The following is a 21,223-nucleotide window of genomic DNA, read 5'->3' on the forward strand; positions in this document are numbered from 1 at the left end:
AAGAGAAGGGTATGTTGGATGCTGCATCAGGAGGATCTTTGATAGACTCCACTGCTGAGGAGGCATGGGATCTGATTAAGAAGATGGCCCTGAATCATCAACAATATGGTGTAAGAGATACTAGAGGAGTACATGAGTTGGGAGCTGCTTCAGTTCACAATAGAAGAATGGACACTTTAGAATCAAAGATGGATTCACTAGAAAGCATAATGACCTCTCAACTGTCTGTAATCATTGCGGAATTGAAGAATATGAATGTGCATAAACCAGCAACCCCTATGGATATTATTGCCCCTAGTTGTGAGACTTGTGGCTCGGTTATGCATATCTCTAGCGTATGTCCAGGCCATTATGAGGAGGTATCTGCAATCTACCAAGGCCGTCCAAATCAAAAGTGGGACCCTTACTCCAACACTTATAACAAGGGATGGAAGGTAAATGACGAGAGCCTTTTTGTCGTTCGCCTTGGGGTTCTCAATCAAAAATAAATCCAAGTTAAGTAGTATAGTGTAAACTCAGGTCGTTTCACTTTTGGGAGCCTTTATTAATTACCTAAGCTAGACTAAATGCCATGCAATGCAATGAAATGGGGTTTTGGGTTTTTAAGATTTAAATGAATGGTGCCTAAACTAAATGCAATGAAAACAAACCTAAGATACTATATTTTTGGTGTTTTAAGATAATAATGATGGAATGGAAATGAATGATAGGAAATCTCTTGAAAATGGTTTTGATGGCAATCATAGTTCACTTAAATATTGGGAGTTTCACAAATCCATTAGGTTTTCTTAATAAGAACCTCATTAACTCAATGAGTCCAAAGCTTTCATTAATGAACTCATTAATAAAAACTTTGTTTAGCTTCCCTAATGTGTAAATTTGGAATGATCATGCAATTGGCTCAATGTAACACACAATTAACTCAGTACCGAAACATAACCATGCAAGATAGGAGAGAATCATGAGAGTTACAATAAGCATATATGCAACTACATATATTTAAGCACAAAATTCAACATCAATCAATCCAAATTACAAATATTAATCATTAACCAATGATTACAGTAACAATCCCAAGTTCTTAACTAACAATTTACAACTCCTAGACCTAGAAAGCCATACATCATAGCTAAAAATTGAAAACTGAAACTAAACTCCCCTTTGAAGTCTGGAAACTCATGCCACACCACCATTCTTCAAGAGTTGATAAACCCTAGCCCTCCATAGCTTCAAGAAAAACTCCAACCAAAGTGAATCTATCAACCATGGCAGCTGGGAATGGAAGGAAATGAGATGGAGTGAAGGAAAGGTGAAGGAAATGGATAGGGAAGAAGATGGAGGTGGAGAGGAAAGAAGATGAGAGAATAGAGGTGTTGGAGATGATAGAATGGAGTGATAGGTCGAAAATAGGGTTTCTAAGGGCTTTTGGGGTCCATTTGGGTCGAATCATATGAGTAGAAGGTCTATTTTTACGTTCTGGATCCGAATCTGACGTTACTGATACGAAGAGGTTCGCCGCGGCGAACTCAAAAGTTTGCCCCGGCGAACTATTCCAGAGAGGTATTCTAGTGAGATTTTGAAAGTTTGCCCCGGTGAACCAAAAGGTTTGCCCCGGCGAACTATTCCAGAATAGCCATTGATGCACATTTTTAGACTTTTTGCTACAGCACAGCATTTTCTTGGAAACTCTCATATTGTGTAATGCTTTGGTCTTTAATCTTGGCTCTAATTTTCAAGTGTCCTACAATAAAAAGCAACAATTTGAAGCATCAATTGTCCTAGAAATCAATTGAATACAATTAATAACTAATTATGACAATTTTACCCTAAAAAAGACACTAACTCAAAGTAAGGACTCTTAATCTAAATTAAGCACAATTATCATTAAAAGGAACCAAAACCTATGATAAAAACCCTTAAAATGTTATGAAATAACATAGAATAAATGGGTTTAATCAGTAAACCCTCGATTGGGTTGGAGGAATGATGATAGTAGACCTCCAATCAGATTTCAAAAGAGTGGAGGAGCTGGTCCATCTTTAACCCAGTTCCTAAACCAATCTCAAGCCTTAACCGTCCCACCCAAGGATGATACCAACCAACTCCTACACAATATGATGGCTTTAATGAAGGAAGAAAGGGCTACTAACGCTACTCAGTTCAACTCCTTAGCTTCACTAATTCAACAAGATTCATCCAAGAATGATGTTAGATTTAGTGCTTTGGAAAAGAGGATGGAACAGTGGGAAACTAAGTCTGAGAACATCAAATCCTATGTAACTCAGTTGTCTAACAACATGAGTGAGCAACAAGCAAGGAGCAGTGGTGCTATCCCCTCCAATACTGTTATTTATCCTAAGGGCTTGAATTCCATTACCCTTAGGAGTGGGAAGCAAGTGAATTTTAGAGAAGAGGAGGATGAAGCTATAGATGAGAAAATCTTGTGTGATGAGCTGCCACAAGCATCTTCAAAGGTCAAGAATTATGAGAGCTCCAAGGAGATGAAACTAAAGCTAAAAGAAGCCCCAAAAGAACATGATGGTAAGGGTAAAGCTGTGGAATCTGAGCCAAGCAATCACGGAGCCTCAAGCAAGGAAGGTAAGGAGGTAAACATCAATGAACTACCTTTCCCTCATGCTTATTTAAAAAATGTTAAAATGGATAAGGAGAGGCATGATCATGAGTTGCTTGAGACATTTAGGAAAGTAGAAGTGAATATACCCTTGCTTGACCTGATTAAAAAGATTCCTAAGTATGCTAAGGTCTTAAAAGAATTATCACTCAAAAGAGGAGTGATTGAGCTCAAGATATTATTATCTTTTCATCTCATTATCCATGATTTTGTGATACTTTCTGGCCCTTTGTAATGATAATTGTGCTTAATTTAGATTTAGAGTCCTTACTTTAAGTTAGTGTCATTTTTTAGGATTAAATTGTCATAATTGGTTGTTAATTGGATTCAATTGATTTCTAGGACAATTGATACTTCAATTTGTTGCTTTTTTATTGTAGGACACTAAAGATTGGACCCAGAATTGAAGAACTCAAGGCAAAAGAAGCAGGAAAGGATCCTCTGCCTAAGTTCGCCGTGGCAAACATCTTACTTCACCGCGGCGAAAATCATCTGTTGAAGCAAGGCTCTCTGCCATGTTTGCCGCGGCGAACCTATTCTTCGCCGCGACGAACCTCTCGTAGCAGTAATTCTCAGACCCGACCATTTCGGGAAATTTTAACCTACCCATCCCCAGAAACCGACCCATGCACGCAAGTTTCGGGTTAGAAACCCTATTTTGGGTATGATGAGATCAGACTATCATTATTCAACCTCCACCTACGTCTCTTTCATTTTTTTCTCTCATCTCCACCTCAGAAACCCTAATCCCATTTCCATTTCTTTCATCTGCTGCTGCCATGGCTGAAGAACAATACCTAGTTGGAGTTGATTCAAGAGTTATGACGAGCTTAGCCTCTCAACTCTTGAATATGGTGGAAGAAGCATAAGTTCCAAGAGCTTCAAAGGGGAGTTAGCTTCATCTATAAGTTCTAGTTCTTTATTTATGAATTTCTAGGTCTTAAAATTTATAAATTTGGGCTGAACTATTTTGATTATGGTTGTAATCAATTCTGGATGATTATTTTGTGTATTGGATTATTTAATGTTGAATTTGAGCTTCAATATATGTGGTTACATATATGTTTCTATGCAACTCTTTTGATACTCTCTTTCTTGCATGGTATTGTGTGATTGTTGAGTTGATCTAAGCTTGCATTTAACCAAGTGCATTAATTAATCTTAATACACACACTAAGTGAGCTTAATAGGATCTTATGAAATGGGTGCCATTGATTAAGATCCTAGACTTAAAGAGTTCTTCAAGGTTTTTCATTTAGAAAACTTGGTGATTTCTACTCCCAAAATTATTTTGAACTATGATTGCTTCAAAGCTGTATTCAAGAGATTACATATCATTAACTTCCACTACATTACTACTATTGATTGAGCTCAAGATATTAGTTTCTTTTCATATCATTATCCATGATTTTGTTATACTTTCTGGTCCTTTTTAATGAAAATTGTGCTTAACTGAGATTTATAGTTCTTACTTTAAGTTAGTGTCATTTTGATGATTAAATTGTCATAATTGGTTGTTAATTGGATTCAATTGACTTCTAGGACAATTGATACTTCAATTTGTTACTTTTTTTATTGTAGGACACTAAAGATTTGGGCCAGAATTGAAGAACTCAAGGCAAAAGAAGCAAGAAAGGACCCTCTGCCTAAGTTCGCCGCGGCACACATCTCACTTCGCCGCGGCAAAAACTCATCCGTGAAGAAAGGTCTCTCTGCCATGTTTCGCCGCGGCAAACCTCTCGAAGCAGCAAACCTCAGACCCGACCATTTCGGGAAATTTTGACCTACCCATCCCCAGAAACCGACCCATGCATGTAAGTTTCGGGTTAGAAACCCTATTTTGGGTATGATGAGGGGAGATGACCATTATTCAGCCTCCACCTTCATATCTTTCATCCTCTTCTCTCATTTTTCCACCTCAGAAACCCTAATCCCATTTCCATTTCTTCCATCTGCTGCTGCCATGGCTGAAGAACAATACCTAGTTGGAGTTGATTCAAGAGTTATGACTAGCTAAGCTTCTCAACTCTTGAATATGGTGGAAGAAGCATGAGTTCCAAGAGCTTCAAAGGGGAGTTAGCTTCATCTATAAGTTCTAGTTCTTTATTTATGAATTTCTAGGTCTAGGATTTGTAAATTTGGGCTGAACTATTTTGATTATGGTTGTAATCAATTCTGGATGATCATTTTGTGTATTGGATTAGTTAATGTTGAATTTGAGCTTCAATATATGTGGTTACATATATGTTTCTATGCAACTCTTTTGATACTCTCTGTCTTGCATGGTAATGTGTGATTGTTGAGTTGATCTGGCTTGCATTTAACCAAGTGCATTAATTAATCTTAATACACACACCAAGTGAGCTTAATAGGATCTTATGAAATGGGTGACATTGATTAAGATCCTAGACTTAAAGAGTTCTTTAAGGTTTTCATTTAGAAAACTTGGTGATTTCTACTCCCAAAATTATTTTGAACTATGATTGCTTCAAAACTGTATTCAAGAGATTACATATCATTAACTTCACTTCATTACTACTATCTTAGAAAAATCCAAAAACATAGTAACTTAGATTTGAATTAATTGCATTTAGTTTTGGGCATTTCATTAATGGCTAAAAACACCAAAAACCCCCTTTTTCATTACTCTGCATAGCATTAATCTAACTTAGACATCTAATTTAGGCTCCCAAAAGAGAACGACCCGAGTTTGCACTACTGCATAGCTTGGATAAATTTTTGAGCGAGAACCTCTAAGCGAACGACAATTAAGGCTCTCTTTCAAGTGGCGCCGTTGCCGGGGAGGTTCTGGAGGTGGGAAGTGGGTAGGATGTTATTGCAGACTAGGTGTAGCCACGGCTTTGCCTCAGGCTGAAAATTAGAACGTTTTAAGTACAGTTCAGCAGTGCGGGGACGATGCCATGTGGCACCATCCCAGCATAGGGTCTGGACAATCTCATCATAAGGATAATTATCGCGATAATGAGGGTACTGAGAATGACGGACTTCAGGAAGCCGGTAGTGGTCTCTTATGTTATAAACAGTGAAAGTGTAGTTCACATGCTTGCCACGGAAGGGAATGGATAGCATGCCATGAAGGCGGGCGTAGGTGTAAAAATGACGAACGAAGACATCATTACCATTAGCTCGTGGGCGAGCCAATTCAAGCATTTGGGATTCCTAGAGTCTTTGGACAAAGGGATGGTCAGATGGTTCAAGGGGAAAGGGTCTCTCCCTAAGGAGGGGGCGCTTGTCCACTACCTTATAGATGTCATCATAGGTTATGGGTCCCTCAGAGTCAGACTCAGAATCAGACACGGGTAAAGGTTCAGGGTTTTTGGTGCGAGGCATTTTCCTGAAGCAACACACAATAAGAATACTAAACACAACAAAAACACCTACAACCTAAACAACCCAGAAATGAACAAAATTACAACCTAAACAGTAGCAAATGGTTAGTTAATGATTCATAGGTTTTCAGAGGACTAAAAATTTTCAAAATTAAGCAAAGAGATTAATTAAAAACACAATGCACTATGAATCATTAGATAACCTCCAGTATACGTAACTACAAACTAACCACAAACTAAGCCACCCTAACAGCACAAAACCAGAACAAATAAACTAATAAACCACTAAACTACACTAAACTAAAGGAAAGAACAAGGGAAAAGGAAGAACATACCAAGAAGGGAGAGAGGCGACGGCACGCGCGGCTGGAGCAGGGGAAAAAAGGGAACTGAAAAATGAAAGAAGGGAGAGGAGAAGAGATGGGGGGCGACGGTTTTTAAGTAGAGAAGGAGGGAGGGCGTCGACTGGAAAATAAGAAGAGCAGGGGGGCGTGCGACGGTTTCGAAGGAGAAGAAGAGCAGGGGGAAGGGAGAGGAAAATGGAGGGGCCGAGTGGTTTAAGAGAGGGGGGCGACGGTTTTGAAATTTAGAGGGGAATGAATGGGGTTTAATGGAGTGGGGGTGTGAAAGGACCAAAAGGGGCTCAGGAGATAAGCATGGGTTAGACAGGAAAAGGGGGGCAAAAAGGGAAGACCACTCGAAAAACTCGGCAAAAACGAAACGGCTCACCGCAGAAACGGCACGTTCGCCGCGACGAACCATGCCCGAGAAGAAAAGCAACGGGAAGAAGGACGTTTCGCCGCGGCCAAACATAAGTTTGCCGCGGTGAAACAATCCCGAGAGCAACACACGCAGAGACTGGTGACTTTCGTCGCGGCGAAACATCACCGAAAGCAACAAACAAGAAAAACGAACCACTTCGCTGCGGCGAAACATAAGTTAGCCACGACGAAATGTCACAGAAAGCACAGAACGAGACATAAAACACTTAAACACAGATAAACACAACAACCAACAACAGACAAGGCTGGATATTTCAAAAAAAAACTTTAAAATGCCTCAAAAGAGATCAAGAGGTGTTTAACAAATCCATGAATAGGCAGTATAGCACAGACAAACTTCCTCAATCAAATTGAATCATATAATTCATTTAAAGCACCAATTCATCAAGCATGAAACAAGATAGGACAGAGATCAAAACTTCCAGGGGAGTCTTATTGAATTTAGCTATAACTACTCTACTTTCCTACTGAAGGGAGTTTCTCCCCCACACTCATTCAACATACAATGCACGAAACATAACAAGATTAATAAATAAGCAAAAGCATGTAAATGAGTGAAGGAAAGAAACTACCAGGGAGCTAAGGGGGTTTCTGGTTCTCATGGTAGAGCTTCAACTAATGGCCATTAACTTTAAAGTTTGCTCCAGTTTCCTCATTGAGAAGCTCCACCATTCCAAAATTATGCACCTTTGTGACTGTGTAAGGCCCATCCCAACGGGTATTGAACTTTCCTTGCTTAAATGTGAATCTGGCCTTAAACATCAGCACCTTGTCTCCCACCTTGAAGTTCTTCCGTAGGAGACCCTTATCATGCACCAATTTTGTCTTTTCCTTGTAGAGTCTAGAGCTCTTATAAGCCTCCAATCTCAGCTCCTCTAGCTCTTGCAGCTGCAACTTCCTCTCTACCCCAGAAGATTGCAAATCCATGTTGCATTGTTTGACTGCCAAATATGCCTTATGCTCCAACTCTACTGGTAGATGGCATGCTTTGCCAAAGACTAAACGATAAGGAGACATTCCAATTGGCGACTTACAGGCAGTTCTGTAGGCCCACAATGCTTCCTCTAATCTTAGGCTCCAATCTTTCTTGGATGGTTTGACTATCTTCTCCAGGATTTGTTTCACTTCTCGATTGGACACTTCAGCTTGGCCATTGGTTTGGGGGTGATATGCAGTGGAGACTTTGTGGGTGACACCAAATTTAGAAAACAAGTTATCTACCACCTTATTACAAAAATGGGTACCTCTATCACTCACCACAGCCCTTGGAATCCCAAACATACAGAAAATGTTGGACTTAAGAAACTTAGAAACCGCTTGGGCATCATCTTTTCTAGTAGGTACAGCCTCTATCCATTTGGAAACATAATCAACAGCTAGAAGAATGTATATAAAACCAAAGGACGGAGGAAAGGGACCCATGAAATCAATCCCCCAAACATCAAAAATTTCACAAAACAGTAAAGGTTGTTGAGGCATTTCATGTCTTTTACCTAACCCCCAAAAACGTTGGCATTTGTCACAGGACCGACAAAAATCATAAGAATCTTTAAAAAGGGTTGGCCAGTAAAAACCAGAATCTAGAATTTTCCTAGATGTTCTCCTTGCACTGAAATGACCACCACAAACCATTGAATGGCAAGCTGTAATGACAGACTCAAACTCTTCACTAGGCACACACTTTCTTATAACTTGGTCACTACATATCCGCCATAAGTGAGAGGCATCCCAGATGTAGTGCCTCGATTCGCTTTGAAGTTTTTGTGCCTGAAATTTAGACATGAAAGGAGGGGTGAGTCCGGTTATAAGATAATTAACAATATGCGCATACCAAGGCTCTTTAACAGCTAAAGCACATAATACTGAATTAGCAAAAGGAATCACAGGTGAGTTCAGAAGAGTCTACTCCTCGTGTATCATCAGGTAGCCTACTTAAGTGATCGGCTACATGGTTCTCAGCCCCGGCTCTATCCTTGATTTCAATGTCAAATTCCTGAAGAAGTAATGTCCACCTAATCAATCGTGGCTTCGATTGTGGTTTCTTAAGAAGATAGCGAACAGCTGCATGATCAGTGAAAACAGTCACATGAGAATTTAACAAGTAAGGTCTAAACTTCTCTAAAGCGAAAACAACTGCAAATAGCTCTTTTTCTGTTGTGGTATAATTGACTTGAGCTGCATCCAGTGTTTTCGAAGCATAGGCAATGACTCTTGAGAGCTTCTCCTCCCTCTGGCCTAACATAGCTCCTACAGCAAAATTAGAAGCGTCACATGAAATTTCAAAGGGCATGGTCCAGTTGGGTGCAACAAGAATAGGAGGAGAAATGAGTTTAGATTTCAAATCACCAAAGGCAACTTTACAAGAATCATCGAAATCAAATTTCACATCTTGTTGTAAAAGCTTGGAGAGAGGTAAAGCAATCTTTCTGAAATCTTTTATAAATCGCCTATAGAATCCCACATGACCCAAAAATGATCTAATATCTTTAACACAGGCAAGATAAGGCAAAGAAGATATAACCTCAATCTTAGCTTTATCAACTTCAATTCCCTTTTTAGAAATCAAATGTCCTAGAACTATCCCCTCATTGACCATAAAATGACACTTTTCAAAGTTTAAAATCAAATTCTTTTCAATGCATCTTTTCAAAACCTTTTCAAGACTAGCAAGACAATCGTCAAAAGAACCACCATAAACAGTAAAATCATCCATAAAGACTTCCATACATTCCTCTAAAAATTCACAGAATATAGCCATCATGCAACGTTGGAAAGTCCCTGGAGCATTACATAACCCAAAAGGCATCCTACGATAGGCGAAGGTACCAAAAGGGCATGTGAAAGTGGTTTTATCTTGGTCCTCCGGTGCAATAGGTACTTGAAAGTACCCAGAGAAACCATCTAGAAAACAATAATGAGATTTGCCTGCAAGTCTCTCAAGCATCTGGTCTATGAAAGGAAGAGGGAAATGATCTTTCCGTGTGGCATCATTGAGTTTTCTATAATCTATGCACACACGCCAGGAATTCTACACTCTTGTAGGAATAAGCTCATCCCTATCATTTCTAATAACAGTAACCCCACTCTTTTTAGGCACTACATGTATTGGACTAACCCACTCACTATCAGATATGGGATAGATGATCCCAGCACTTAAAAGTTTGGTAATTTCCTTCTTAACCACATCAAGAATCAGAGGGTTTAGTCTTCTCTGGGGTTGTCTCACTGATTTTAAACCTTCACTAAGCAAGATTCTATGTGTGCAAATGGCTGGACTAATTCCAGGAATGTCCGCTAGAGTCCACCCAATAGCCCTCTTATGCTCTCTCAAAACAGTAAGGAGTCTTTCTTCCTCAACCTTAGACAGGGAGTTAGCTATAATAACTGGTAATCACTCATCAGACTCTAGAAAAGCATATTTCACAGTAGGGGGCAGGGGTTTCAACTCAAGAGTAGGTGGTTGCACAATAGAGGGAATCAAATTATGAAGTTCAAGAGAGAAAAGATTACTCCCCTTTCCTTCAATCAGTGAGAATTCCTCAACCTTGCAGATAGCTTCCTCTCCAAGCGTTGAACCAACTTGTAGTTGATCTACAGCAACTGCCTTAGAGGGAATCTCCTCCATGACTTCTTCCTCCATATCTGAAATAGCAACAGAAAACCTTTCCCCAAGGGAATTATCGCTGACAATAGAGGAATCAAAGTCTAATTCGGAGTCAAGGGAGGAAACAGAAAATGCATGTGGGAGGGAAAGCATACAATTAAACACAGTGCAATCAAGGCATGTATCTTTATCACCACATGAGCAAGAAGAAGGTGTAGAGTAAAGGGATGAAAAAGAAGAAATAGTGTCATCCTCATCATCAGAATTAACTGAATAAAGTTCAGAACTAGAGGAGTCATCTTGCAATTCAAACTCAGAACAAGCATCATCAATAGCAACATCAATCATATTTACACCCAAAAGAGAATAATCTTCATAAGGGTGCTTCATTGCTTCATACATGTTAAAATAAACCTTATGATCTCCTACTTCCATAGTGATGGTACCTTCTTTCATGCTAATCATAGTGTTAGCAGTCCTCAAGAAGGGTCTACCAAGAATTAGTGTGGTGTCATGGACAAGCTCAGAGGACATGTCAAGTACATAAAAATCAGCAGGAAAGACCAAATCCTTAACCTGAACCAAAATATCCTCTATGATGCCTTCCGGATACCTAATAGTCCTATTAGCCAACTGGAGTACTACAGTGGTAGACTTAAGAGTCTTGACTCCTAGTGAAGTGTATACAGACTTAGGCATGACATTAATAGCTACTCCTAGATCTAATAAGGCTCCCCTTATAGAAACTTTTCCTATTGTGCAAGGGATGGTGAAGGATCCAGGGTCTTGGCATTTCACAGGGATTTGAGGTTTAAACAGGGCAGACACATTGGAGCTCACTTGGACTCTTTCATTTGGTTTAAACTTTCTCTTATGGGTACACAGGTCTTTAAGGTATTTAGCATAAGCAGGAACTCTCTTAACAAGATCAAGCAAAGGAATATTAACTTCCACTCTACTAAACACATCAATAATATCTTTTTCATACTTAGTTTCAGTCTTTCTTTTGCTAATCAAGTACGAATTAGGAAAAGGAAGGTCTTTGAGATTTACCTCTTTATCATTCAGCTTACCGGCTCCATGCTTAGATGACCCATCATGCTCCTTTGATGCTGCTTTCTCATAATTGCTCTCAGATCTTGCTCCTTTGCTACTTAGAAGAGTTGACTTCTTTTCATCTAGCAGTTCTCTCTCTTTTGCGCTCTCAGAATTCTTAACTCTTGAATGTGTAAGAAGAGGCTTATCACACTCAATCTCCTCATCAACTGATTCCTCTTCACTGAATCTTACTTGCCTCCCACTTCGCAGCGTGATTGCATTCAAACCCTTTGGGTTTATGACAGTATTGGAAGGAATAGTGCCACTGCTTCTAGCTTGTTGCTCACTCATGTTGTTGGATAACTGAGTTACATAGGAGTTTATGTTCTCAGATTTAGTCTCCCATTGCTCCATTCTCTTTTCCAAAGCACTAAATCTAGCATCATTCTTGGATGAATCTTGTTGAATTAGTGAAGCTAAGGAGTTGAACTGAGTAGCGTTGGCAGCCCTTTCTTCCTTCATTAAAGCCATCATATTTTGTAGTAGCTGATTTGTTTCATCCTTAGGTGGGACCGCAAGGGCTTGAGACTGGTTTTGAAACTGGTTTGAAGATGGACCAGCTCCTCCACTCTTTTGAAATCTATTTGGAGGTCTACTATCATCATTCCTCCAGCCCAATCGAGGGTTTGATTTCCATCCCTCATTGTAAGTGTTGGAGTAGGGGTCCCATTTTTGATTTGGGCGGCCTTGGAAGATGTAACATCCAGACTTTTAGGCCTAGAAGTTTCAGAAATAGCCTAAATTAAATAGGTTACCAGACCCCTGTGAGCAGAAGTCCCAAAGATGAAAAAGGAAGTTAAAGCAGTTTCAGGGACTACACTGCAAAGTAAAAGTTTTCAGGGGCTCGAGTATAATTAAGGTTAGAGACTCTAGTAAAGTCTCGAAGGCCCAAAAAGAGAAAAGAGGCTAGATACAGGCCAATGGGTAAGTTAGAAACCTCAAAGAGATGGTTCTATGAGGTTAGGCTTAAGCAGGGGTAAAACCGTAAATTCAAAAAGTTATGACCAGCAAGGGCAAAAATGGAAGAGTGTACAGAAAATTCCAAGAAAATCCCAAAAAATGGGATTATAATATTCTAAGACTCTTCTATGAAGAGAAAAGATGAAAATACCCCTGAGGCAGCTTCAACAGAATTTATAAGGTTATTACCGGTAAAAAGTATACCATGTGAGGTAATTATTTAAAATAGCAAGAGACCTCAAAAATGTATACAAAAATGAGGTTAAATGGTTGAAAGGTTGTACTAATTTATAAAATTAGTTCCGCAACCAAAAGACCAGTGGAGTGGCTTTAATAAATTAAAGAGCCGGTTTTGCCGATAAAAGGGCATTTTGGTAAATAAATTTTTATGCAAGGTTTAAAGGAAGTGTTATGGCCTAAGAAAATTCATAGATATTCTCTAGAATTAAAGGGAATTTATAAAGTAGACAGAATAATTTTCTGAGCTCCGAAAGGCCATAAAGAAAGCCGAAGTAAAAGTGCACCGATAAAGTATTAATCAGAGTCTTGCACTTTACTTGGGCCACAAGTCGCCACTTGTCAAGCCTTTAATGGATGGTAATTAAAGCTTTCCAAGTGTCAAGCTACCAATGGAGAGGATCTTGACTTTGGAATTTAATTACATTATGATTTAAGTTAATTAAGAGAGAGGATTAAGATTAAGTAGGCTAATGACACTTGGCATAACATTAATGATGGTTGGTGGGATATTTTGAACACATTAATGAGCTCATCTCTCCCCTAAATCAGATGGAAATTTCGTGCAAGGCATGAAGAGAGGGAAAAAGAGAGAGTTTTGAGGGAAAACCAAGAGAAAGGCATCAACTTTGGTCATACAATCAAGGTTCAAGGTGAGTTCTTGGCTCTAGAGGTGTTCTTGCCTTGGTTTCTTTCTCTTTTATGGTTGAAAATATATCTTCTCTCCCTTTTGATGGCTGGTCGAAATGGTTGATGAGTGGGGAAGGGAGTTTGGTTGTTAGATCTTGCTAGAACACCTCAAAGTATGGTAGATCCAAGTGGATCTATGTGAAAATTGGAAGAATTACGTGCTGATTTGATGGATTTTTCGAATTAGTTACTGTTCATATCTGGTTCTGAAATTTGGCATGCTTAAAGTACACTCTATGAGCTTTAAATCCATGGGTATAACACTTTATTTGGATATGTGTACGATTTATAGTGATTTTTCAAAGTTAGGGTTTGAAATCTGGAAACAGTGTTGAACTTTTGGGAGATTGTCGAGTTCCGTACAATTCTGGTACTGTTATGAGTAGAATTGGTTCCTGAAACTATTTTTCCTTTAAATTTAACTTAATTATATTTCAGTGAGACTTGGAAGCACTCAATTTGGAGTTTTCTACATTTAATTATGAATTTTTAAAGTTGAGCAAAATTTTTGGAGATTCTGCATGAACAGTACCCGCGAACCAAAATTTCCAGATTTGATATTCTTGAATCTAAAGCCATCTAAAGTGGTCCTAATTGATAGGAAATAGATCATAAGGATGTAAAATGATAAGATTTATATTAGAAAAGTTAGAAAGAAAACCCTAAGACTAAGAGAAATGGGTTGAGGTTCAAGAAAGCTAGTCTTGAACTTTATGTAATCTAATGGTCCTAATGGATTGTGTCATCATTATGGTTATGTTTAGGACCTTTGGAACATCCAAGAGGATGTTTAATGATGTTGACCAAATGCCCACATGGTTGGAAAGTCAAGGGAGTCAAAGGAAAAGTAAGAGGAAAGCTTGAGGTGCAAGGTAGTGAACTTACCCTTTATGTGCTTGACATGGTATGCTTATGTGTTGGTTTGTATTTGTTGTTTGAATGATGTTGTGACATGATGATTGTTGCTGGAAATGCTGTTTTTAATATGTTCCCATGGCCATGCATTTGTATACCAAGCATATAGCATGATGGCATGTCACTAGTTAACTTAAATTTATGAAAAACGTCATACCATACACTAGCATCCATCTTGTGCATGTATGTGGTAATGTTTGCTACTGAGATTCCCTCGAATCTCACCCCCTCCCTAATCAACCATTTAGGTCAAATCAATGATGGGCACTAAGGGCATGAGAAGCAAGGAGAAGAAGTGGAGAATTATTAATGCTAATGATTGATGTTATTATTCAATGTATAATTCTCCTATGTTGTAAGTTATGTTATGAATGCCATCAATTCAATGTATATGCTTAGGATGTTTATGGCATGAATAAAAGTATATGAGTATGAATGAGAAAGATTAAGCCCATGTTATGTATGTCAAAGAAATAAAAAGAATTAAAGTAAGGAGATATTAAGGGATAAAACGTAGGTCATGGAGCAGTTAGTTTCAAGCTTCAGTTTAACCTACCAAATGAATGATTTAAATCACAAGATTTGGCAGAATTATAGTGCACATCCCAATCTTTAAAATGAGTGGTAAATCACATCATTTGGATGTGTATACAATGAGATATGAATTTTCGAAGTTAAGGCGCAGAATCTGGAAAGTCCAGATTTTACCAAATGAATAGTAATTTTAATCCAATAAACTGTACGTTTTCAGTGAGGATGAGTTCAGTTGAATATTTTTCCCTTAAAGAGCATTGAAAGAGCTTTCCATAGAATTTTGGAACACCTCCATACGATATTTCTAGAATTAGTTATGATTTTTCAAAGTTGGACCTGTAATCTGAAAACTGGACAGTAAACAGTAATTTTCCGAAAATTAACGTCCAAATTGAAATTTTTAAGCTTAAGACCATCCAAAGTGGTCTGGAATGGTTCTAAATGATGCTAAGGTATTATATAAGTAAGGTGTGACAGAAGACTGCAGACACTTCCTCATAACGGCCCGGACAAATGCTAGATATATACATTACTGATCCACATGTTTCACAACTAGGTGCTGTAATGTCCATAAGAGTGGATGGGCGATGCACACTCATATTCTTCAATTCAGCAGTGATCAAAGACAATTGAGATGTCACTTGGCTTCCCAAAGAATCTACTTTTGATTCCAAAGCGTCCATTCTTCTGCTGTGCACCGAAGCAGCTCCCATCTCATGTACTCCTTTAGTATCTCTCACCCCATGTTGTTGATGATTCAGGGCCATCTTCTTTATCAAATCCCAAGCCTCCGCAGCAGTAGAGTCTATCAAAGATCCTCCCGATGCAGCATCCAACATACCCTTCTCTTGGTTCTTCAACCCATCATAGAAGTACTGCACCAGTTGCTCATCTGGAATTTGATGATGTGGGCATCTTGAAAGTAGGTGATGATGCTTTTTGTCGTTAAAGCACTCAATTAAACTAGGTCCCAATTAATTTGTAGTTTAGGGTCGACCTAGGTCATTACTTCCAAGGAGCAAGTTATGGGTTTCTTTAGGTAAAAATTCAGGTGATAAAAAAATAAAATAAATTGGACCTAAACTAAAATGCAAAATTCTAATTCTAAATGGAAAATGTAAATATCCTAAAATCTATATGAAAATTAAATTAAACTAAATAAATGCAATGCAATTTTTGGGGGGTTTTTTTGAAAGAAAATAAAAATAATGAATAAAGAAAATTAATCAGAAAGCAAAGAAAATTAAGAAGTAAAAATTCAGAGATTTCTCTTCAGGTACGGTAGAGGGGACAACTCAGGATTCGCATGGATTTAACTTTCATAACCTTAATCAGTTAATTAGACCAAAGGGAAGTGATAAGAGAGTGGAATTAATAGACTTAATTACTTACTTGAAACAAAGGGAACCCTCAATTTCAAAAGCCCTTAAACTATTAGAGAACTCATAACAGTATAAGGTTGGTTAATTAAGCTTATTAAAACCAATGAAAAATAACCCAATTAATTCTGGAAATTATGTTTGAAATTATCCAATTAAACAATTAGACAATTAACCAACTTAATTAAACAATTAAGAGGCAAAAGAACCCAAATTTTGCAATTCAAACCACATTGATAATTAAACTCATAATGAAAACTCAATTATAAATTCAATTAACAATGCAAAGGTTCTAAACATAAATTCCAACAAGTGTCTCAACACAAATAAAATCCAAATATCAATCCAATCCAAGCATAAAGATGACAATCTAGAACTAAATTGTCTCACAAAATTACAACTTAAAATTATTTAAAACTAAATAAATTCAAGTCCTTGAATTAAAAAGATAAATGGAACATCACTCCCTTGTGGTCTTCAAGTGCTAGCCCAAGGCTCAAGTCTCCTTCATGCTCCTCCCAAGTTGCCTCCCTGTAAGCTTAAGCTGCCATTAAAATGTCTCCTCCTCCAAGCTTAATGACGTGGAGAACGGCCATGTTGGTGAGGAAATTGAAGAACAGTGGCGTGCGTCCTTGGCGTGGTAGTGAAGAGAGGTATTCAAGATACTGAATTCCCAATGATTTGAGAATGTATCATAGGCTATTCAAAGGCGGTGAGAGGCTTGACGTGAACGAGGGGGAGGAGAGAGTTGGCGTTAAAAAATGATGTACGTTCGCGTTGAATGGAGAAGGATTAAAAGGTATGATTTGGCGGTGGGTGAATGGTATCCGTGCGTCCTCAATGGAGAATGGAAAGGAGGTCTTGCTCTTCGGCGTGAATTCTCCTCAAAAAAATAAGGAAAATATTTTGATGGGGGAAAAGGAAATTTTTATGAATCTAAAGCTCAAGCCCATTAGTAATTAATTGGTCCACTTGATATTAGCCATTGGATTGTGCTTAAATCCCAAGAAACAATCTTGCACCATTGGATCTTCTATATGCTCTTTCTTAACCTACAAGATTTTAAGTGCATCCATTAATATAGATTATGTCTAAAATAAAATATTGAATCTGCACAAAAATTAGGCAAGAATTTGCAAAACTTTCTAAAAATAATCTTTCTAAAAATATGAGACTTGTTTTCAAAGAAATGGGAAAAATTAATTCCAAGTCAAAAATAGGAAAGCACAAAATATTTATATTTTCAATCCAAAATCTCAATTTTTATGCAAAATCCAAAAATCAACCAATTTATTCAATAATGCATAAAAAGTCTAATTAAGCTCAAAATTATCATTTAAATCCTGAATTATTATGGGATAAAATATATAAAAATTGGGCTTTATCAATTCCCCCACACTTAGCCTTTGCACTCCTGGGCAAAGCAAATGAAGACCAAAGAACAATAAGAAAAACAAAAGAAAATCAAATAAAAGAGAATGTTCCAATCACAAGCAAAAAAGCAACTCAAAGCAATTAACATCTTTCTTATCCAAGTAATCTTCTCATGAATCAAGAAAATAAACATCATAGTAATTTACTTGACAAAGGGGAATCTAAGTCAGAAATCCCTCACCAAGGTTAATGTGTATGTCACTCATCACTCAAAAGTGTATTGGCTTGTGTTTACACTCAAAATCATCCTACTCAATCCTCTTTCCATAGGCTTGACAAGAATCTATATTCTTCACCAATCATAAAGTAATTACAAGCATAAATCAAAAGGACTTTTATTAGGTTGTAATGGGGCTAAGGTAAATAAAGAACGGATAGAGTGTTTGGGAAAACAAAGGTGAACATCTTAGGAAATGAAGAGAACCAACGAAAAAATGTAATGGAGTGCAAGAAACTAAATTAAACTTGGATTGGGTCATTCTTCTTCTTTTTTTCTTTTTTTTCTTTTCTTCTCCTTTTTTTTTCAAGCACTTTTTTTTTTTTAAACTTTCTTAGGCTGTTATGTATATGCTCTTTTGACGCAAACCTTCATATTGGTGATACAAAGGCCCGGTTACTCAAGCATGGATAACTCATTGGCACTAAGATGCTACTAGCACACTCATAGCTTTTACTGGCCGTTTGACGCGAAGATTGACATTGGTGATGAAGATCCCCGGTTACTAAGCACAGCTTAAACTAGAGGAGCGGAATCTTATTATAGTATTTTTTTTTCTTCTTTTCTCTTTTTCTCTGTTTTTTTTTCACATTGACCCAAACCATGACTCCAAATGTGTTCTTCCATTCCAAGCACATGTAATTTAGTACTCTTCAACTCCTAAGACATTCAGAAAGGGTAGGATTTTTTTTTCTTTTTTGCTATAAGTTAGGAGAAAAAAAAATGAAGGCTCAAAGGAGTTAAGCAAAGGAAAAATGCATGAAAAGGGTGGGCTTTTGGCTTATCTGGCTAGAAAAATTGAAATGAGTGCCTTTATCATCTTTATGACTGCAAATGCACAATCGTGGTCTCAAACAAGATTCAAGTCAAGTTCTAGATTGAGGAAAGAGATAGGAGTATACACACATGAACAGAAAAAAAAATGCATCAGGCTCAAAACCTCATTAGGTACATGATTACTAGCTTAAATTCACCTAAGTCAAATCCATTGCCACTTAGTTTATCCACTCAAGACATGATCAATCACTTTTCAAATCAAGAATGCATCATACTTGAATCACTTCAAACTTGCAATCTTCACATTCAAAACAAAACGAAACAAAACATTTTTTTTCTTTTTTTTTTTTAGAGGAACTAAAACAAAAGTAAAAACACACAAAAAAAAGGAAAAAAAAAACTAAAAGAATGAAATCCCTCCCCCACACTTAAACAATGCATTGTCCTCAATGTAGAACACATAGGCAAGTCACAAAGCAAGTAGTATCCAGCACAGCCCAACTCAATAATATGACAATGCAAAGCAAAAAGAGTGAAGGGAAGGAATACAACCAAGGCTACGTGGCGTCTCGTAGTGTGATAACCTCTACATCTTGGGTAGAGAACCCCTCATAGTAAGGCTTCAAGCGATGACCATTGACTATAAAGCATCTTCCAGTTGGCTCTCTCTTAATCTCTACAGCACCATAGGGAAAAACATTAGTAACAATAAAAGGTCCCTCCCATCTAGAACGGAGCTTACCAGGCATGAATTTAAGTCTAGAGACATAAAGTAGAACTTTTTGGCCCACGTGAAACTCCCTTCTTAAGATGAGCTTATCATGGATAGCCTTAGTCCTTTCCTTGTAGATCCGAGCATTCTCATAGGCTTCTCTCCTAAGCTCTTCAAGTTCTTACAATTGTAACTTTCTTTCAATACCAGCACTAGCAAGATCAAGGCTGCAGCTTTTGATGGCCCAATATGCCTTGTGCTCCACCTCTACTGGCAGATGACAAGCCTTACCAAAGACAATTCGATATGGGGACATTCCAATTGGGCTTTTATATGCTGTACGATATGCCCAGAGTGCATCATCTAGCCTCTTGCTCCAATCCTTTCTGTTAGGTTGCACTGTCTTTTCAAGAATGAGCTTAATTTCTCTGTTTGAGAGTTCTGCTTGACCGTTTGTCTGAGGGTGGTATGGAGTAGCCACCTTATGCATCACACCATACTTGCTCAGTAAGCTCTGCATACTTCGGTTGCAAAAATGAGTACCCTGATCGCTAATGATAGCTCTTGGGATTCCAAACCTGCAGAAGATGTGAGACCTGACAAAAGAAACCACTACAGAAGAGTCATTAGTATGAGTGGGGATTGCCTCAACCCACTTAGAGACATAATCCACAGCAAGCAGAATGTAAACATAACCAAATGAAGTAGGAAAAGGTCCCATGAAATCAATACCCCAAACATCAAAGACTTCACAAAACAACAGAGGTTGTTGCGGCATCTCATGCTTTCTAGAGATATTGCCAACAAATTGGCACCTGGAACACTTCTTACAAAACTCATGGGCATCATGGAATAGAGTAGGCCAAAATAACCCACTTTCTAAGACCTTCCTAGCAGTACGCTTAGCACTAAAGTGCCCTCCACAAGCAAGAGTGTGACAAAATGTCAACACAGATTCAAATTCACTATCAGGAATGCATCGCCTAATAACCTGATCATTGCAAATGTGCCACAAGTAGGGATCATCCCATATATAGAACTTAGCATCACTCTTAAACTTGTTTAATTGATGCTTATTCATATCAGTTGGTAAAACAGATGCAGCCAGATAATTAGCAATGTCAGCATACCACGGAACAGTCATATCAACTCCACAAAGTCTATTATCAGGAAAATCATCTAAGGGTAAAGAAGATGTTACCACAAGAGTCTCAATCCTACTCAAGTGATCAGCTACCATGTTCTCTGCACCGCTCTTATCACGGATCTCCACATCAAACTCTTGTATCAGCATTACCCATCAAATCAAGCGGGGTTTAGAGTCTGGCTTCTTGAACAAGTACTTGATAGCCGAATGATCTGTAAAGACAGTCACTTTTGTGTGGAGGATGTAAGAACGAAATTTCTCAAGCCCAAACACAATTGCAAATAGCTCTTTCTCTGTGGTTGTGTAATTAGCCTGGGTGGCATCCAGTGTCCGTGATGCATATGCTATGATATGTTGCCGCTTTTCTATTCTCTGAGCAAGAACTGCACCCAATGCATAATCAGAAGCATCACACAAGAGCTCAAAGGGAAGGCTCCAATTAGGTGGCTGAATGATAGGAGGTGTAGTGAGTCGCTTTTTCAACTCATCCCAAGCATACCTGCAAGCATCATCAAAAACAAAGCCCGCATCTTTCTGCAGTAAACGAGATAATGGTAATGCAATTTTACTAAAGTCCTGAATGAATCGCCTGTAAAATCCAGCATGTCCAAGAAAAGAGCGCACATCTTTCACACAAGAGGGATATGGAAGAGATGAAATAATATCAATTTTGGCTTTATCAACCTCAATGCCATCATGTGAGACAACATGTCCTAAAACAATGCCTTTCTGACCATAAAATGACATTTCTCAAA

At 38.1% G+C, this 21,223-nt stretch overlaps 1 pseudogene; it reads right to left on the bottom strand.

The window, feature by feature from the left end:
- The window catches only part of LOC114754209 (uncharacterized), a 159,416-nt pseudogene extending 141,209 nt beyond the window's left edge, over positions 1-18,207 (bottom strand).
- Positions 18,208-21,223: the final 3,016 nt, after the last annotated feature.

This window comes from Neltuma alba, unplaced genomic scaffold, assembly GCF_004799145.2.
Source record: "Neltuma alba isolate B1F8T4 unplaced genomic scaffold, ASM479914v2 tig00010110_pilon, whole genome shotgun sequence".
NCBI lineage: Eukaryota > Viridiplantae > Streptophyta > Magnoliopsida > Fabales > Fabaceae > Neltuma > Neltuma alba.